Below are 8,886 nucleotides of genomic sequence, written 5' to 3' on the forward strand. Positions count from 1 at the left end.
GCTGGTTCAGCCAGCGATGTCCGCATCCCTTAAATTAATTTTTTAAAAATCTCTTGTGCAGGAAGTCCATTGATTTGAAGTGTAGGGTGCGATCTACTGGCCACATCCCGCCTGAAATGGGGCGCAGTATGGCCAGCAGATGCCAGGATGGCCTCCCAGGGATTCCTGACCCGGTGCGCCTCATGACTTCTAATTAGCCTCCTACGGATAAGTGAGTTTAAGAACCCACTTAACCGTGCTGACACAGGATCTAACTGGCTCCTGGCATCTACCAGCCTCCTGAGGGGGACCCCAGCAGGCAGCATTCAATAATGGTTCATGCAAATGTGGACCAAGTGAACAGCGTCTGGTGGGTCTCCAAGGCCATTGGAAGCCCCTGGATAGTCTCCCCCTGGCACTCGGGCACCTTGGCACTGCCAGGATGACACTGCCAAGGTACCCAGGTGGTGTCATGTTCTGTAGACTGGCCCATATGAATGATGCACTGCAGAACATATAGTTTAAATCATTTATTATGAAACAACTGCGTGGTAAAGATAACTGGAATAAATAAATGACAAACTACTATCACTAGCTAACTATTATAGAGCTACTGCAAAATACGTCGACATATCAGCACAACTTATTCCCAATTCCCTCGAGACACAGAGCCGCATGGTAGACTCACACTGCCACTCTGCCACCTACTGGTCGGAGGTCATGTATAATAGAACATTAAACATAGAACATACAGTGCAGAAGGAGGCCATTTAGTCCATTGAGTCTGCACCGACCCACTTAAGCCCTCACTTCCACCCGTAACCCAATAACCCTGCCTATCCTTTTTTGGTCACTAAGGACAATATATCATGGCCAATCCACCTAACCTGCATGTCTTTGGACTGTGGGAGGAAACCGGAGCACCCGGAGGAAACCCACGCAGACACGGGGAGAATGTGCAGACTCCGCACAGACAGTGACCCAGCAGGGAATTGAACCTGGGACCCTGGTGCTGTGAAGCCACAGTGCTAATCACTTGTGCTACCGTGCTGCCTGAATACAATATTATAATACAATATTATGTACAGAATTGCTTTATGCATATCATCACATCCTCTTTCCTTTGGAAAATGTAATTATTTACATTCATTAGATCATTATTACAGTTCAATATGATCTGCATAAATATTTAAAACATTTAACTATGTACAGCTCATCACAAAGTCGGTCTCTCAGGTTTATGTCATAGCCTTGTTGATCTACTGAGTGGCGGCTGAACTTGTGAAATCCCTTCATCTTCCTTTGTAGTTGTTGATGCTACTTTTTGTTCTTTTTGTATCGTTGTGTCTTTGTCTTGACATTGTTATTGCACCGTGTGCTGCACTGTATCTTCTTCTGTCTTAGGATTGTCGCATGCTTCTTCTGGAGGTTGCATAACAATGGTTGGAGACTTTTCGAGGATTCAGCGTCAAACCTCTTTGTGGACTTGGCCTGAAATCTCTCCTTTGCCTCTTTATTTTTGAAAGAGTGGTTTCCTCTCTACTTCTGGACTAACGGACTCTTTCGACAATTGGACCTGAAGCATTTTACACCATGTGCAGTTTGTTTGTTTCCCGCGCTGTCTGCAGACGTTCTCTCTCCTGCACCTTGTGCAGTTTGTTTGTTTCCCGCGCTGTGCGCAGATGTTCCCTCTCCTGCACCGTGTGCAGTTTGTTTGTTTCCCGCGCTGTGCGTAGATGTTCACTCTTCTGCACCGTGTGCAGTTTGTTTGTTTCCCGCGCTGTGCGCAGATGTTCCCTCTCCTGCACCGTGTGCAGTTTGTTTGTTTCCCGCGCTGTGCGCAGATGTTCACTCTTCTGCACCGTGTGCAGTTTGTTTACTTCCCGCGCTGTCTGCAGACGTTCTCTCTCCTGCACCGTGTGCAGTTTGTTTGTTTCCCGCGCTGTGCGCAGATGTTCCCTCTCCTGCACCGTGTGCAGTTTGTTTACTTCCCGCGCTGTCTGCAGACATTCCCTCTCCTGCACCGTGTGCAGTTTGTTTGTTTCCCGCGCTGTGCGCAGATGTTCCCTCTCCTGCACCGTGTGCAGTTTTGTAACATTGCCTCAATACCTTGGATGATACACGGCCAATAGACTGTCTTCGGCTCTTTTCTTACATGTTTTTCTTCCTGTGCCCTTCATGCATGTTGCTCAGAACCGTGGATCTTAAAGATTTTGGAATTACTATTCTCTTTTTTCGTAGCAGAAATCCATCTCTACTCTTACATTATAAAAACTTGAGCAGGATCCTCTGGGCCGCCGTTATGGAGATATTGGCTGGGATTTTCCAATACCGCGGCCATGTTCTGATGCTGGCGTGAAAAGCGGCGGCAACCCCTCTGGCGTCAATGGACTTCGAATAATCAGGTTTGCTCCCCTTCCTAGGGGGCTAGGTCAGCGCAGGGAGTGATCTCCGCAGCTCCAGCCTGCACGGCACGGCCAGCGCGAGTTCGCGCATGCGTTCCCGTATCCGCGCCGGCTCTCGAGCAATATGGCAGAGCCCTCCAGGGGCCTGGCACGGAGGAACATAGGCCCCTATGTAACCAGCCCGCCCACCGATCGGTAGGCCCCGATCGCGGGGTCGGATCCCCCCGCACCCCCCCATCCTCCTTAAGGACAGCTTCCGCAGTCACAAATTCCAGGTCCCGCCATATGGAATCATACATGACTGTCTCGGCCCGGAGAATCGCCGGGGGGGGGGGGGGGTTGCATTCAACGGCCCCCGAACGGCGCGTCGGCGATCCCGCGGGCGCCCGGAAATCAGCGCCAGAGAATCGACGTTCTAAAATTTCATGACTGCGCCTTCAACCGCAAGTCAGTGACAAAACTATCAAATGCCTCGTCTGCGTTCTGGATGCGTGTGCCAAATATATAGCACACAAAGGCTTAATTTTTTTTAGGAGAGCAATGCCGATCAAGTTGCTTGAGAACTTTGTCGAAGATCTTGCTATCTGTCTTGCTTTCAAAGACAAATGTGCTGAAAATTTCAATTGCTTGGGGACCTGCTACAGTGAGCAGCAACACAATACTTCTCTCATCAGACCAAGAGCTGCAACATAGAGTTTGAACTGCTGCTTAAACACCCGCCAATCCTCATCTATGTTAGCAGTTCTGAAGCTGTTTTGGTGCACTGATACCTTCCATGCTGGGCTTCAAATTTTTCGTGCGCGTTGAGCACCAGTTGCCAGTAGCTTAGAAGGTTAACAGAAAAAAATGCGTTTTCTTTCTTCGACTTTGAAGTTATCTTTAATTGCTCGGATCTGTGCAGAACCTTCTTGTTCTTTGTCGGTCATCAAACCTGGTACCATGTCATGTTCTGCAGACTGGCCAATATGAATCATGCATTTGCAGAACATCTAGTTTAAATAATTTATTATGAAACAACTGCTTGGTAAAGATGACTGGAATAAATAAATAACCAACTACTAGCACTAACAAACTACTAACACTAACTATTAAAGAGCTACTGCAAAATACATCTAACCACTTGCACAACTTACTCCCAACTTCCTCGAGGCAGAGAGCCACATGGTGGACTTATACTGCTGCACTGTCACCTACTGTTTGGAGGTTGTGTATGATATTATTCTCAGAACTGCTTTATGCATATCGTTGGTGGCACTGCTCGGACAGCAGGAGCACTGCCAAGGTGAAAGGGTGGCAATGCCAGGGTGCTAGGGTGGCTGTGCCAAGGGACAGAGCTGAGGGGGACCATTCCCATGAAAGGAGGGATGAGGGGGGGTATGAAAGGTGGGGCAGGAAAGGGCGAATATGAAGGAGCCTCCAGAAGGTTGGAAGTGAGTGAAGTGGGGAATCCCGAATGGTGGTGCGGGATGGTCTGAAAAAGGAGGCCCTCAGTGAGCCAGTGAGGCTGTGTGAGCCTGTGACCAGGTGTGTCCTCACTTGGGAGGGGGTGGGGGTAATGCCCATGTGTGTGGAGAGTGACATTGCCCATGGGTGGAGGGTATGGGGGACCCTCAAGCTCACTTAGAGGGGAAATACCCCCCACCCACAAACAGATGCCTACTTATGTGTTAAAAATACTATTGCCAATTGTACAGAGTTGCTGTTGTTGAGCTAGTGCATAAAACCCAACCAGGTTTTTTTGTGTTTTCTTCTCTTCTATATATACATATATTATTCTGTGTACATAACAGTAAATATACTTTGTTCAAAAACCCAACAAAAAACATGTATTAAAAAAAAAGCTCACTTAGAGAACGAGATACCCTTTCAAAATAGTGACCCGGACTCTGAGGAGCCGATCTGGCCAGCGAGTTCAACACCACAGTGATGGAAAAAGTTCTTCAGGCGGGATTTACCGGCTGTTCACGCCGGTGGGATACTCTGGTCCCACCGACGGCGCACGGGTTTCCCGGCAACGAGGGGTGCAGTCAACGGGAAATCCTATTGACAACTGCAGGACCGTTGGATCCTGCTGGCGGGCCTCCACCACTGCCGTAAAACACACAGTGGGTTTGTGGGTAGATCCTGCCCAAAGTGTGGACCAACCCGGAGGGAAGGTCCCTCGTGTGGTTAGATAGCGGTGGAGAACTCGCCGGCAGAGCAAGGGAGAAACTCCCAGCTAAACCTGCCTGTAACGACACTTAAAAACTTTTCTGTTGGATCGCACACATCGACTTAACATGGTTCTTTTTGTAGATGTTTCCTACCACTGATGGAGTAGGCTGTTCTAAGTGTAGCCACCTGGGGTGGCCACTGCCCAACACAAAATGGAAGATTGCAAGGAATGCAGGGAAAATGGACATGTTGGAAAGCAAGCAGCTTGCAAGGCGATTGTATATTGGGACGACTGCAGAAACCAGTTTTGACTGTTGCAGAAACCAGACAACACTGTGAAAAGAAACCAGTTAGCATACTAATGAGGCAGTACCGGGCGAGTCCCAGATACAATGGACACAAGTTAAGCACAAATCGATACATTCTATGGAAGGCCAGACCCTGTGGCACCAGAGAAGCCCAAAACAATAGGTCCCAAGAACCGCCCCAGTGACCGAGGAACTGCCCTATGATTGGGGGGTTCAAACATATCGATTGGAAGAGACCCAATCGATTCCAAGCAGGTAAGGGGGTCCACCCAAAGGGGCGCGGACCCCCTGGGACCTATAAAAGAAAGGTCCCACACATGGTTCAGTCTCCTGTCTCCTGGCTCCTGTCTCCTACTCCAGCCGTCGAGCAGCAACCACCAACAAGTAAGTGCCTAACGACGACCGCTACCAGAAATAGGCACTCCTGACCCCCTTTTCAATTGATAACAATCTGAAGTCTGCGGACCAGAGCAGAGCAAGAGGCCTTGTTCCATGACCCAGCAGTTCCTTCGAGATAAGTATTAGTTGTTTAGCGGTAGGAGTAAGTTTAATCCTTTAGCGTGTGCATGGGTAGTTATTATAATTGTATTATAATAAACTCTAGTTGTTTGGACTTACTAATTTGTGTACGGTTTTATTGCTTTGAACTTCACCTTGAAGCTTATGGCGGTGTCTTAACGGCACCTGGCGACTCCAGAGCTTAGAACAAGAAACAGAGCCAAATTGAGTGTTAAGCACACACACCCAGAACGAGCGACATAACGAGAGTGTCAAAATCAACTAGAGGGTGGAGGGATGATGAAAAGTTTCATTACATATCAACGTGAGTGTGCTTGATGTATCGGTATGCCACTGTGGGACTTGGTGGTGAGAACATCAAGAAATGGTATGGAAGTTGTTATTCCAACTCCATATTAAAATTTAAAATTGCACATTGATTATTAAGGTGTGGGAAACGATGAAGATTTGTCCTAACATGTTGCCATGTGACAAGGGGGTCATCAACATATCGAAGCAAAAGTCTTGGCTGAAGACCAATTGATTGAACTGGTGTTTGTTTGAACTCTTCTTAAAGATTTTACAGAAGATTAGTGACAATAGAGATTTGTGTTGGTAACAGCTTTGCAGCACCATTTGTTTGAAAAGGGAACGTCACCGTTGGAATGATGTTGAGTTTCAGCACATCAGCAAAGGATTGTAAAATTGATTCGGGGTTGTTGCATCCCTGTTTGGAGAACGTCATTCCAATCAAGACAAGCTTCTGGCATGAGTCAACATCAAAGCTGACTACTGTGTCTGATGAATCATCGTGGACTAAGAAGAGTAGAACATCAGGATTCAAAACGTCCTCAACACGATACCAACAAGAAGCCCCAGATATTGGTCTATCTAAGCTACAAAAAGGTTTTCATGTACATGACAGCTCAGCACCTAACTAGAATTCTCCAGCCACTGATAGAGAAATCCATGCACCAGTTCACCAACATTAAACATTTCATTAAAAGGATATAGAAAACCATAAACAACTCATCGGGCACAATGTTCAGTTTCCCTTACTCAAGAAAACACACTACCATCTATTGTGCACATTCGACCAACCACGTCAAGAATGTTAACAGGTACCAAGCTGTTACCCACATAAAAGCTTGACCAAACAGCAGTAAGGTCTTGTCCATATTCTCGTCCTCCTATAACAACTGTACCTTTCACTTCTTCCAGTCTATCCTCCAGGAGATAGACAGCTTTTGCTGCCAGAAATATTGAATCCTATTAGTTCTTCCATGGAACTCTTTTAAGGAACTCTTCTGCTGTTCTATTCTGATCAATATTTTACACAGTGCATGTGTAAAATCATCTCACTCCATTTTATTACACTCACCATGTAAACCCTTCAAATAAATGTTAAAATCAGGATATTTGTGAATGAAAGAACGCTGCAATTATTTATCTGTTCTGCCAACATTCTTAACCTCGTGATAATTGTGTTTCTGATTTCTTTATGTGTTTTGCCTATCCTCGTTCTCCATTTTGTGTTTTAAAAGGTAATTTTCCATTCCCCTCATTCCTTTTCCTCGCAACGAAAGCTATCTGTTCTGCTCAAGCCAGCGGAAAAAGATTTCCAACACCTGCAGTTTAACCAGATCACGTAGGAAATGACAAGAAGCTTTAAACTCATTGGAACTAACATGCAAATGAGCCTCAAGGGATAAAGTCCCCTCAGAAAGTAAAAACAGTTGTCTGTCATTATTCTGCCAAACACAGCAGTTTGGCCAATACAAAGAAAAGTGCCTGACAATCAATTGCAGAAATGAACCATGATCTCTGCAGCACTGAACCAGTAGAAATGTGAAGAAAGCAACAATTTTCTCAATAGAAATGAATATCAGGTGGACGATCGAGAATGCCAGTTTTAAGGATGGAGGCTAAATTGAAAATCTATCCCACAGCACAGGTACACTATGCACAATATTGATGCCTGATATTCCAGTTGCCTTTTAATGACAAGAACAGAAATATGTTAGGTTACAAGCTCATGAGATGCACACAGATGAAGAAAGGTATTTGATTCATCCATTTACAGAATCAGAATGTGGACAGCAGAGGGGCCATTCAGCTCATCACATCCATGCTAGCTCTCTAAAGAGCCATCCACTTAACTCTCATTTCCTTCTCTTTCCCTCATATTTTTTTTCAAATTGTTATCTACTTGCCGTTGAAACGCTATTGTGAATGACGCTTCCACCATTGGCTAAGGTAGGACCCTCCATGTCCTAACCACCCGCTGTTGTAAAAACAATTCACCCAACTTGTGCCCAGTGGCAAATACATTTTAAGTAATTTACATTACTGGCAATATTCAGCATGATGTTACTAAAAATGTCATACAGGAGGCCATTCAGCCCCTCAAGCCTGCTCCACCATTGAATTGAATCAAGGCTGTTGATCTACCTCAATGTTATCCTCATATCCTTTGATGTCATTGGTGTCTAGAAATCTATTAATCTCTGTTTTGAACCAACTCAATGGCTGAGCTTCCACAGCCCTCTCGGGTAAAGAATTCCAAAGATTCACTGGGCGCAATCTGCACGCGATTGGCCTGGTCTTTTCCAGCACTCAGAACGGCGAGAAACACTATGCTATCAAATGGTCATTCGAGTAGATCGGGGGCCTCAGAGGGAAACGTACATCCGAGGCCTCACTTAGTCCCGTTTTCTGCATTGAGAAGCTCTGCTCGCCAGAAGTCTTCAGCGCAAGGAGAGATCTTTCAACCCCATAACGCGACTCAAACCCCTCCCCCAAGCCCCAATTCATCTATAAGTGGGTCCCCGCCCCACCCTCCCCGGGCCTGATACCCATCGCACAGTGCCCCCACTAATTGGCAGCACCACCTGGGCTCCTTGGCATTGCCAGGTTGGCACCCAGGTGGCAGTGGCACATGCCAGGATGGCAGTGCCAGAGTTCCAAGATGGCACCAGCAGTGTCAGGGTGCCACCCTGTCCAGGGGGAAGAACCCTGCAATCCCCTGGGAGACACCCACGAGAGCTGTTCTGTCTGGTCCCCGAGGGTTCCAAAGCATCAGGGTTAGATCCCACACCTTGGTTAGACCTCGGGGATACATATTAGAGTGAGACTAGCTGTCTCATCCTAATGCTGATGTGCCAGAAAGTGATCCCACCCACAATGGGCGGGATTCACAGCGCAACATCTCACGAGATTGTGTTTGATCTCACGTGGCAAACTGGATAGATCCGGGAAGGGGGATCTCCCGGCATCTACCTGCTGCGACGCCCTGCTTTTTGGGTGCAACACGGCCCACGGCTCTTGTCCGTTGTCTTCTGAGTGAAGAAGCTTCTTCTCAAATGAGTATTAAATGGCTTGCCCATTACTCTGAGACTACCCTGGATGTATAACTCCCCACCAGGGGAAATATCTTTTCTACATATATCCTCTTTCACGTCTTAAGAATTTTGTATGTGTGAATGAGATCACCTCTCATTCTTCTGAACTCTAGAGAATATAGGCCCAGTCTCCTCAATGTC

This window comes from Scyliorhinus canicula, chromosome 13 (genome assembly GCF_902713615.1).
Source record: "Scyliorhinus canicula chromosome 13, sScyCan1.1, whole genome shotgun sequence".
NCBI lineage: Eukaryota > Metazoa > Chordata > Chondrichthyes > Carcharhiniformes > Scyliorhinidae > Scyliorhinus > Scyliorhinus canicula.